The 8,168-nt window shown below is 47.5% G+C and overlaps 1 pseudogene; it reads left to right on the forward strand.

Moving 5' to 3' along the window:
• Window positions 1-2,746: 2,746 nt before the first annotated feature.
• LOC141156636 (cingulin-like) lies at window positions 2,747-7,007 on the forward strand (annotated as a pseudogene).
• Window positions 7,008-8,168: the final 1,161 nt, after the last annotated feature.

The following is an 8,168-nucleotide window of genomic DNA, read 5'->3' on the forward strand; positions in this document are numbered from 1 at the left end:
ACTCGCGCCCGGACTGACTGGCATGAGCGTGATTAGTGATCCCACTGTACAATGAACCGAGGAGTGCCTGGAGGGTTTAACTAAGTATCAACCTGGTCCGACCACGGTCGCACAGCGGCTCAGTCGACTCCGTGAACCAGGGAGGAACCGAGCAGAGAGACCAGGTGCTACTCCAGGTCAGACTCCGGTCACAGTTGTTGACCCACACCTGGGAATGCAGGAACAGGCAGGTTAGCTGGTATGTAGACTGGTGGGTACTGGCAGGCACGGCTGGTATGACGGCAGGTGGGTACTTAGCAGGCACGGCTGGTATGTAGGCAGGTGGGTACTGGCAGGCACGGCTGGTATGCAGACAGGCGGCTGCTGACAGGCACGGCTGGAATGCAGACAGGCAGATACTGGCAGGTATGAATGCAGGCTGGATAGGGACCAGTACAGACTGGGATACAGGAACAGAGCCGCAGGTGTGAAGGACTAGCAGAGCAAAAACGCAGGAGCGGTGAACAAACAGAGTGGAGCAATACCGCAGGAGCGGTGAACAAGCAAAGCGGAGCAAAACCGCAGGTGCGGTGAGCAAGCAAAGCAAAACCGCAGGTGCGGTGAACAAGCAGAGTGGAGCAAAACCGCAGGTGCGGAGAACAAGCAGAGCGGAACAAAACCGCAGGTGTGGAGAACAAGCAGAGCGGAGCAGAACCGCAGGTGCAGTAAACTAGTGAAGCAGAGCGGAACCACCGGAGCGCTGAACAAGCAGATCAGAACAGAATCACAGGTGCGGTAAACAAGCGGAACATAGCGGAATTGCCGGACTGGTGAACAAGCAGAGCAGAACAGAACCGCAGGTGCGGTAAACAAGCAGAGCAGAGCGGAACCGCCAGAGCGGTGAACAAGCAGAGCAGAACAGAACCGCAGGTGCGGTATACAAGCAGAGTAGAGTGGAACCGCCGGAGTGGTGAACAAGCAGAGCAGAACAGAACCGCAGGTGCGGTAAACAAGCGGAGCAGAGTGGAACCGCCGGAGCGGTGAACAAGCATAGCAGAACAGAGCAGAAGGTGAAGGCAGACAGGACAGGGCTCTGTTCACATGGAACAGACTGGAAAATACAGGAAGATGGTTAGAACACAGGAGGTAGATACGGAGGCAGGGAAAGGAGACAAGCAGAACCAGATACACACAAGGTACTTACAATGAAGTAGCGAGTGGACACAAAACTCACAAACAGAAGTACAGAGACAACGAGTTGGAGGTAGGTGCGGGTTCAGACACTGCAGGCAAAGGGAAGGTACGGACATAGAGAGAAACAAGTAATGGGCTAGGACACTGTTCAGACAGGAACTGAACTGGGAACAAGATACAGGAACGAGCCTGGGAACTCAGCCCCCAGGGTGGCGTAAACAGACTGGAAGTCAGAGATACAGGTAGCGGCCCTGGGTACTCAGCCCCCATGGTGGCGGAAACAGACTAGAAGTCACAGGTACAGGAAAGGCCCTGGGTACTCAGCCCCCAGGGTGGCGGAGAGACTAGAGTCAGGACAGGACCTGGCACCTCAGTTGCAAAAGACAAACTGAGTGAAAGTGTTGCTCTGGCCCCTCCTACTGGGTGGAGGGGGTTTAAGTATCCAGTGACTCACAGCAATAGGCTGGGGATGCATTAGGACTGTGCACACAGTAGCTATAAGAAACAAGCAGAAAGCCGCGCCGACGCCCTAAGCAATCAGACAAGAGACAAGGACAGAGCTGGTACTGGAGCAAAGAGTGCAGCATGGACTGACCAGTAAGATTGCGGTCTTGCATGGTGGGAGGTGGTGCACCATGCAAGCACGCCGCCAGGGATGTTACAGGCGGGGTTACGAAAATTGTCGTCGCACTCAAACCTGGTTTGGTGTGGCTTGGTGGGGCCATGAAAATTTTTCCGGGGAGAGTGGTGTGAAGTGTCTGGTGTGAACAGCATACCGCGATGGCTATGAATGGAGCAGTATCCCCAGATGGAATGGAGAAAGGGTTAGATGACCGGCTGCAAACGTTCTTCAGCAAAATAGAGTGTCCTGAAGAAATGCAGGAGCCGATAAAGATGGCTGTGAAGGGAGCAGAAAATGAGACTGAAGCTATTGAGCGATTAAAGTGCCTGCTAAAATCGCAGCAGGTATTTGGAAAATGAGAACAGGACATGGTGCAGGAACTGCAGGAGCTGTTGGCATGTTACAGAATGGCGGCAGCGGACCATTCCTTGAGTTCTCCTGTGGCGCTGGCACTATCCCAGAGTGCCCAGGGAGGTAGTAAGATATGTTGTGAACTGGGTCCTAAGGCTATAGCGTTTTTTTTTTTTTAAAGTACCCTCTACTGGTGTGGTTGTCCAAAAGGGGCAGAGTCTCAAAAAGAGTGGAGCATACAAAACCAGAATTGGTTACTGGTCATGTGTTGGTACCGCCAAGAAATGACAATTCGACCATTGATAACTGGGTAGCTCCAGTAGAAGGGGTTGACATCAAAGTGGGAGATCATTTGTTGGTCCACAAAACCATGGGAAGTGACAGAGACCCCACAGCTGACAGTGACTCTACGAAAGTAGAAAGAGAGTTCAGTCAGGAGGAGTTAAACGAGGTGAGAAAGTCCCACTCTCGTCGTCGAAGGCGCAAGGGCCACAAAAAGTTGCTCCTGTAGCATTTGCTGAAAGGGTATATAAAGAAAATGCAATGCTCTGTGCCTTTATTCCGAGTGTGGATCCTCCTTTAGAAGCAGAGGAGATCAGGATGGAAGAGGAGGTGATGTTGCCAGTAGCAACCTCCGGTACAGTATCAGACAACAAAGAAGACCAGGAGTAAGAGTTGGATGCAGTTCTGCAGATTCGGTACAAGCAGGATGATCTACTGAGACAAGGATCAGGAACTGACAGCCCTGAAAGGGGTGCTGAAAGAGGAGGTAGCCAATCATGACCAAGAGCTGGAGCCTGTCAGGCAGCAGTATCAGAGTGACGTGCAGCAACTAAGGAAAAACATGGAGATCGTGTCCCAGGACCAGCTGAGCCTGGAGTCTGAATGGCAGAAAATAAACCAGGTTGTGAGGAACTTGCAGCAAGAACTGGAGGAAAGCAGTGAGGAAATCAACCAATGGAAGGACATGTTCCAGAAAAATAAAGAGGACCTCCGAAAAACCAAGGAGGAGGTTTTGCAGTTGAAGCTTGAGAAAGAGGAGTCTGAAGATGAGCTGAATGAGATAAAAAATCATTTCTCCCTGGTGCAGTCAGAGCTGAACCAAGTGAAGAAAGGCTCTGTGGATGCGGTGGAAGCAGAGGTCACAAGAAAGGAAGTGCAGAGATTTCAGGAGCAGGTGAAGCAGCTGATGCAGGAGAAGCAAAGGCTGGACGAGGGTCTACACCAGTGGAATAGGGAGCTATCTGTCTTAAAAGGGGCACTGAAGGACGAAGTTTCTGGACGCAGTCAAGACCTAAAAAAGCTGCGCGAACAGTTCAACTGGGAGCTGCGTGAATCCAAGAAGGAGAATGATGAACACAATAGGAACCTGCAACAAACTAAGAGGGACTATGAGGATCTCCTCAAGGTTAAGAAAAAACTAGAGGATGATAAGGCGGATGCAGAGCACATGTTCCAAGCGAATGAGACCACTCTGCTGGACACCCGTGATGAGAATGATGATCTCTGCAGAAAGATCCTAGGACTGGAAGCTCAGGTGAAGGAGCTGAAGACGTTCTGTGATGATCTCCAGAGGGCAGAGACGTGCCTTTAGGATAGAATCGGCAGTATGGAAGCTGAGCGGAAAAAGATGGAGGAGTCTATTGGAGAAGCCACAGACCAGGGTCAGGCGTTTGCCACTGGAGAAGGGAGGTATGAAGCAAATACCTCCTCGAATAATGTGAGCTTGGATGATTCGGTGGATATAAGAGCCGAGATCAAGGAGCTCAAGGAGATGCTACAAGCCCATTTGAAGCAAGAGAAGCTTGAGAGACTGGCTGTTGAGAGCCGAGTGGGCGCATTGGAGACAGAGAGGGCTGAGATAATTCTGCTGATAAAGGAGCAGTTGAAGCAGGAAGAGCTTCAGGGATGGGCTGCTGAGAGGCGAGTAGCTGAGCTAGAGGAAGAAGTTTTCGAGCTCAAAGGTCACCTGGCAAAGTACCAATCAGTGAACGAGGCCGCCTTGGAGAAGGAAAAGGGCAAACAAGTTGTGCTTAATCCTCTATACCATGAGATGGTGGACCTGAGGAGAGCTGAGGAAGTGTTAAAAGAAGATCAGTATGGGATGGAAAATATCAAGAGGAGAATTTTTGAGTTCATAGCTGTGAGTCGGACCTGACTTTAGATACAAGGGCAAGTGAGTCGCACTGCTGTATGGACCGCTGGGAGCGAGGGAGGTCTGACAAGGTTTCGACTCGGAAATGTGACTGGACGAAGTTAGTGACAACGACAGATGGTAGGTCCGTAAGGAATGGGCTAATGTTGATGACTAATGTTCCAGAAGCTGAGCAGCGCAAACGTCAAGTACATGGACTCTGTGTGAACCGTGGGTTATAATGTGATTGTGTATATCATGTGTTCAATACCATGGGCTTGAACAAGAGGGGGAGGATATGTAATGCAGCGGCTTGCTGCATTGCCAAAATGTCTGAGAGGGTGTGTTCTGGCTGACCACGTACCTCCCTTTCAGGTGACTGATCATATGACTGTGACATCACAGGTCCTCTGCGCACAGAGGGATATATATATCCGGGTGGTTTTTGAAAGACAGTGAGTCAAGAGACCCGATCTCTGTGCCTGGGACACCATTAGCCCTGGAAGGCACGAGGCCTGGAGGCCACATTTGGTGAGCCTTAAACCACAGCTTTGGCAGAACAGAGCGGATGGAAGTAGCTAGACCCGGTAAAGGTAAAAGACTGTGCTTGATATTGACATTTTTGTTGTCACCTTACTGAGGACTGTATCTGAAGCCAAGGGGGCATAGCTGCCACTGAAAATGCTCTAGGATATTAAATGTGTAACATTCCTGTGAGCCACTGAGATGGACTATGTTATAAGCAGTTTATGATGTGTAATAAACTGCTGGACTTTAGATTACCGGAAAACGTTGCATGTGTGCTTTAATTTACCCGGTGAAGTGAGTGCCCCTCAACATGATCAATAGCCCTACCTCACACTATACAGCCATTATGACATGACGTTTCAATGTACAGTAAGTACAGTGGGTACGGAAAGTATTCAGACCCCTTTAAATTTTTCGCTCTTTGTTTCATTGCAGCCATTTGGTAAATCATAAAATGTTCATTTTTTTTCTCATTAAAGTAAACTCTGCACTCCATCTTGACTGAAAAAAAACAGAAATGTAGACATTTTTGCAAATTTATTATCAAAGAAAAACTGAAATATCACATGGTCATAAGTATTCAGACCCTTTGCTCAGTATTCAGTAGAAGCACCCTTTTGAGCTAGTACAGCCATGAGTCATCTTGGGAATTATGTAACAAGTTTTTCACACATGGATTTGGGGATCCTCTGCCATTCTTCCTTGCAGATCCCCTCCAGTTCCGTCAGGATGGATGGTGAAAGTTGGTGGACAGCCATTTTCAGGTCTCTCCAGAGATGCTCAATTGGGTTTAGGTCGGGGCTCTGGCTGGGCCAGTCAAGAATGGTCACAGAGTTGTTCTGAAGCCACTCCTTTGTTATTTTAGCTGTGTGCTTAAGGTCATTGTCTTGTTGGAAGGTGAACCTTTGGCCAAGTCTGAGGTTCAGAGCACTTTGGAAGAGGTTTTCATCCAGGATATCTCTGCACTTGGCCGCATTCATGTATCCTTCAGTTGCTACCAGTCCCTGCAGCTGAAAAACACCCCCATAGCATGATGCTGCCACCACCATGTTTCACTGTTGGGATTGTATTGGGCAGGTGATGAGCAGTGCCTGGTTTTCTCCACACATACCGCTTAGAATTATCACCAAAAAGTTCTATCTTTGTCTCATCAGGCCAGAGAATCTTATTTCTCATAGTCTGGGAGTCCTTCATTTGTTTTTGAGCAAACTCTATGCGGGCTTTCATAAGTCTTGCACTGAGGAGAGGATTCCGTTGGGCCACTCTGCCACAAAGGCCCGACTGGTGGAGGGCTGCAGTGATAGTTGGCTTTGTGGAACTTTCTCCCATCTCCCTATTGCATCTCTGGAGCTCAGCCACAGTGATCTTGGGGCTCTTCTTTACCTCTCTCACCAAGGCTCTTCTCCCACGATTGCTCAGTTTGGCTGGACGGCCAGGTCTAGGAAGACTTCTGGTGGTCCCAAGCTTCTTCGATTTAAGGATTATGGAGGTCACTGTGCTCTAAGGAATCTTGAGTAATGCAGAAATTCTTTTGTAACCTTGGTCAGATCTGTGCCTTGCAACAATTCTGTCTCTGAGCTCCTTGGGCAGTTACTTTTGAGCTCATGATTCTCATTTGGTCTGACATGTACTGTGAGCTGTGAGGTCTTATATAGACAGGTGTGTGCCTTTCCAAATCAATTCCTATAAGTTTAATTAAACACAGCTGGAATCCAATGAAGGAGTAGAACCATCTCAAGGAGGATCACAAATGGACAGCATATCACTTAAATATGAATGTCTGAGCAAAGGGTCTGAATACTTTTGACCATGTGATATTTCAGTTTTTCTTTTTTAATAAATTTGCAAAAATTTCTACATTTCTGTTTTTTCAGTCAAGATGGGGAGCAGAGTGAACTTTAATGAGAAAAAAATGAACTTTTAAGAATTTACCAAATGGCTGCAATGAAATAAAGAGTAAAAAATTAAAGGGGTCTAAATACTTTCCATACCCACTGTATACCAATGTTAATTTTTGTGTTTTGCATTGTAAGATATTGTGATAGGTCATCATTAAATGTTTTTAAAAGTAGTAAAGAGCCTATGTTTGTGAAATTGTTCACAATCACAAGGAATTATCTGATAACCAATTCTCTGGATAATATTAATGGAACAATCGTGCTAAATGCAGTGGATAAAGTGATCGATTGTAGCATCTAAAGTTATCTAGCTAAGTCAGGATTAAAAAGTGAAATGCAGCCCCTCCACACCCAAAAAAAATTAGATTGAAATTGAGAACCAAGGAAACAAAAAAACAGGGCAAATATATGTCTGTGTCGGCCTCCACCGAGCTGGGGCGTAATGGCGGCCAACTGTCCAGACCTCAGGTGCAACAGAAAGAAAAACTCACTTTTACTGGAGCAATTGATGATTGATTACAGCTTTCCACAATTATTCATTATACCGAGCCAACAGCCCCTCATGGTGGGATGAACCCAGATCCTTTCAAGCAATGTGTAGCAGATCTACTCACTCCCGCTGTATATAGCACTATATGTGCACTGAAACTTCTCCTCTCAGCCTGGACCTTGGCATCCACGGCACCTCAGACTTACTGGAAAGTACATCAGCTCTCTTCCCACCGCTGACAACTAAGGATCGTCCATAGATATCCCTCGTCTCATCCCTAACTGATGTTGTCTTACAGTTGGGCACTTTTTGAACCACGCAGGACACTATGCCCCATGCAGCTGCACAGATTTTGTAGTCCCAACAACAACCACAGCAAAGGCATTGGCTAGCCTCCTTGATCTCCAGCACCACTCAATCCCAGGGGAGCAGGGTTTCTTCTCCTGGGCTTCGTAGTTCTTCTGCAGGGGCAGCTACCCACCAGACTTCACAATAGCCCTTACACTAATTACGTGTGTGTGTGTGTGTGTGTGTGTGTGTGTGTGTGTGTGTGTGTGTGTGTGTAAAAATGGCTGATGAGCTGGCTTCTCACACTATCAGAGTTCACAAATATTTGTGATGCCTGTCTTTGCAGGGCACCACATGGGCACTAAAAGTAAAGTCAAACAACCTAAGGTGAGGAAGCATACAGTACATGTGCAATATGCATAAGGTATAAAGTTTAGCAAGTCCAAAACAATCTGGGTGAAGCACAGAGTAAATTATCCAGTTAACTATGCAGAAAGGTACAGTCCTGCTGATTGTTATTGGCACCCCTTTATTTTTTTCATAGACTGTAAATATCTTCAGAAATAATTGGAAATTCACCAAAGTTTTATCCTCAGTAGGGATGAGCGAACATGCTCGCCACTGCTCGGTATTTGCCCGAGCATCTCACTGTTCGAGATGCTTGGCGCTCTGCGAGTATTTCCT

This window comes from Phyllobates terribilis, unplaced genomic scaffold (assembly GCF_046119375.1).
Source record: "Phyllobates terribilis strain yellow unplaced genomic scaffold, ASM4611937v1 Scaffold_8__6_contigs__length_399053987, whole genome shotgun sequence".
NCBI classification, from domain to species: Eukaryota; Metazoa; Chordata; class Amphibia; order Anura; family Dendrobatidae; genus Phyllobates; species Phyllobates terribilis.